This window comes from Epinephelus moara, chromosome 5, assembly GCF_006386435.1.
Source record: "Epinephelus moara isolate mb chromosome 5, YSFRI_EMoa_1.0, whole genome shotgun sequence".
In the NCBI taxonomy this organism is placed as follows: Eukaryota; Metazoa; Chordata; class Actinopteri; order Perciformes; family Serranidae; genus Epinephelus; species Epinephelus moara.
In genome coordinates this window covers 37,476,501-37,480,149 of record NC_065510.1, presented here as the reverse complement: position 1 = coordinate 37,480,149, position 3,649 = coordinate 37,476,501, and the positions used below count along the sequence as shown (strand labels likewise).

Sequence of the window (3,649 nt, the reverse complement as noted above, 5' to 3'; positions counted from 1 at the left end):
GCACCTCGGCGTGCCCAGGAGGTGAACTGGCACCTCTCCAGCCACCAGTCCATGCTCCATATTTTGGTCCGGACGGGGACTCGAACAGGCGACCCTCCGGTTCCCAACCCAAGTCCCTATGGACTGAGCTACTGCCGCCCCAAAGACATCCTATTCACTACCCCCACCACTCAATGTTACTGATTGTGATGAAGAGCGAAGCAAGAGTGCTGTCTTGGGTATTTGAGGACATAGGTGAAGCCATATGCCTCTCAAACGAATTAGATTATTGTCATTAGTGACAGACATTTCCTGGCTAAAGTCACTTTAATCAAAGCATTGCTTGATTGCCTAATAAATCAGAGTACTTTAGATCTTGATTTTAAGGTTTAAAATTTATTATATTACACATTTATATAAATAAAACAAACAATCTTTCTGAGCTATATAATCAGTGATGTAATGGTGAAGAAGGCTGTTCAAATGATTGATTAATGTTACAGGCAAACAGTACTGCTAAAGAAGGTAGTCCACAGGGGACAATAACAAGGACAACTGGGATCAGCTCTCTCTCCTGATAAACCTTTGCAAATAGAGTAACTGGACCATAATTTACTGAATATGATCCCATCATAAAACAATTAACTGATCATGGAACTAATAAACTAGATCATAAAGAAAAGGAGACACCAACTAATTCAGGCTTGGCAAGAGGTGAAACACTATAGTTGCTGAAATACAGTGGTCAGCAAGCAGATAAGGTTCACAAAGTAGGTTGCCATAGAGACTGACGTAGAGTCAGGGGTCATCAGAGCAGGGTCATAGTCTCAATCACAAAGTAGGACACTATCAAACTTATCCATTAGGTAGACAAATTACTTTTTCTTTAAACTAAGCCTAAAGGGGCTTTCAGACAGCAAGCAGATACTGCCATCATCATAGAGACAGTGACACTGGAGTCAACTGCTCACTGTCTGCTTTGAGCTTAATGCCAACATCTGCCTTGGTAGTGTAAGAAGATGCTCACAATGACAATGCTAACATGCTGATGTTAAGCAGGTATATTTACTATGTCCACCATCTTAGTTTAGTGTGTTAGGATGCTAACATTTTGGTATCCTTTAGCTAACTAAGGGGTTGTTTGAAGGCCTGATTAATGGAAGGCGAAACAGCCTCTTAAATATACATCATTGAAACATAAATATCTGGGGATTATAGGCTGAAACCTGGTCTGAAGGAAAGAGACCATAGAGTTTTGGAAAACTGTGCCATTGGAGAAATAGCCCATTGTGAAGCAGTCTGCAAATCCCGTCTTAACAATCCAGCCACACAGATCCTCTTAACATATTTCAGACAAAACACTGAGTTGAAACACTATGTCAGGGGTGTCAAACTCATTTTTAGTTCAGGGGTCACATACAGCACAATTTGATCTCAAGTGTGCAGGATCCCTGAAACCACTTAATATTAACCTATAAATATCAACCCCTTCAAATTTTTCTTTCATTCTGAAAACATGTAAAATTATGTCTTGGATTTTACACATTCAGTCAATCTACAAATCACTGTCATTACATGTAACTTCTTTTTATTTCTAATTTTTAGATGGTTTTTATCAAGTTTATGTTACTGCACTGCCTATTTCTCACCTAAAATGCCTCTTAGAAACATATTTTAGTGTCGTATTTCGCTGTAATAGCGAGTTTATGAACAGGAAGTGGGTGCCAAACTGTTTCCTGCATAGTGAAAACAGAGGCCAAAAAAATTGAGATCAAATGATAAAACTAGGCAGCACTGATCAAATACAAACTAAAATGATGTTACTGCATTGCCTATTTCTCGCCTCGAATGTTTTCAGAAACAAGTTTTCGCCAGTGTTTAACTGTAAGAGATTGAGATCGTTTCCACGCAGCTTGCCATCACTGCTTGAAACGGACATGTTCGCATTACATTACACACCAGCTGAAGCGTTTATTGGTCTGGTGCAGCACTGTGCATTCTGGTAGTTGTAGGTTTTCTCCCTCTTGAGCAAAAGCCGACTTTTCTCTGTTTTCTCTGGTTCTGTAGCACCATTTTCATAAGTATTTGCATCTTTCCACTGCATAGACAGCCTAGTTTTATTAAAAGGCCATCTTTCCCACAGAGAAGTACTTCTTTAAGCGCAAATATAACACTCAATTATTTATTACACAACTGACAGCATACAGAAAACATACAACATTTACATTTAAGCATTACCTCCATGAACATGTTTTTGGACATATTGTGATCACAGGAAATACAGTTGTTATAACTTCCTGCTCAGAGTAAACCTCCAAATATTAAGATCAAATGCTAGAGCATGGAATCAGGGTTTTAAAAAACATGCAGAGTTTTATGAGCAGGGTTATCTCTCTTTCATAACATAGGTATTGGAAAGCAAAAGGGGAACTGACCCATCCCATGAACGGAATAACCCTGACAATGCAGTCCACTGACATCAAGGCCTGATCTAATGACCCTTATTATGCCGAACTTTTCTTTGTAATCAAGTTGCTCCTACAAGTTCCTACTAGTTTCCTATTATGCTGTGGGGAGTTTTTCAGATTTTGGAAGTTTCATTTTCACACTAAATGTCTTTCTGACAATAATTCTGTTCACACGGTCTAAATAACAATGTGCAGTCATGTCCTGCTGTGTGGGTTTTCCCCTTGGACCCAAAGGCCATGGCCACCGTGACTTTTATGGAAAATAAAAGAAGCGTTATGGAATTTGAAATAGTTTGGATTTTTTGATCACGTGCAAAAGTTTCAACCCACAGCATATCTGTGTATTGACACACAGATGAGTGTATCCGGCACAATTCACACCACCAACATTGTTAAGCATTTCTGAAATTCAGTATTTGTCCACATCTTGTAACAAGCACATCTCTATTGTATCAATCCACACCAGTTTAATATGGCAACTGGATGATACATACCCTTTTAGTTCATCCCTTGACACTTGTATACGTACCTATTTGGTTTAAACTAGGGATGCGCCGAAATGAAAATTTGTGGCTGAAGCCGAAGCCGAATAAAATTTAACGCTTGGCCAAATACAGAGTACCGAATACCGTTGTTTAGTTTTTCATTAGTTTTTTGCAGATGAACACCCTCCAGATTAGTGTTGTCATGGTACCAAAATTGGGACCCACGGTACGATACCAGTGAAAGTATCACGGTTCTGAGTAGTATCACAATACCACAGCGAAAATGAGGCAGATGTGCCTTTTGTCATTTATAAAAAGATAAATCATTTTTCTATAATACATCACTGATATCTCAAAGGAATAAATTACTTATTGACTTATTCATACTTAAAAAACAGCATCAATAAGTGATTAACATAGCCAGGATTGAAATAAAATAAATAAATAAATAAAATAAAAATCAACCAGCCACCTTCCTCCCCTGACAAGTTAAGAACAGTCCCTTCATAAGTAAAGAACAGTCCCTAAAGTGCGGTGAGGTTTGTGGACCATTACCGTAACGTTTGTAGTTTAGGCCGATTTGTTTTAATGAAAATCGAGTTTCTATTTAAAATCCGCCACCGCCGCTTTAATGAAAATCGAGTTTCTATTTAAAATCCGCCACCGCCGCTCCACGCTGGGCTGCCGTAGTTCAGAGTGGGCTCACCCCTCCCCCCC

The 3,649-nt window shown here is 39.0% G+C and overlaps 1 protein-coding gene across 1 annotated transcript in view; it reads right to left on the bottom strand.

Moving 5' to 3' along the window:
• LOC126390727 (jupiter microtubule associated homolog 1-like) overlaps window positions 1–3,649 on the bottom strand; it is a gene marked incomplete at its 5' end in the record, with an annotated part of 14,728 nt that overhangs the window by 3,232 nt on the left and 7,847 nt on the right. The gene's annotated exons all lie outside the window — the stretch shown is intronic.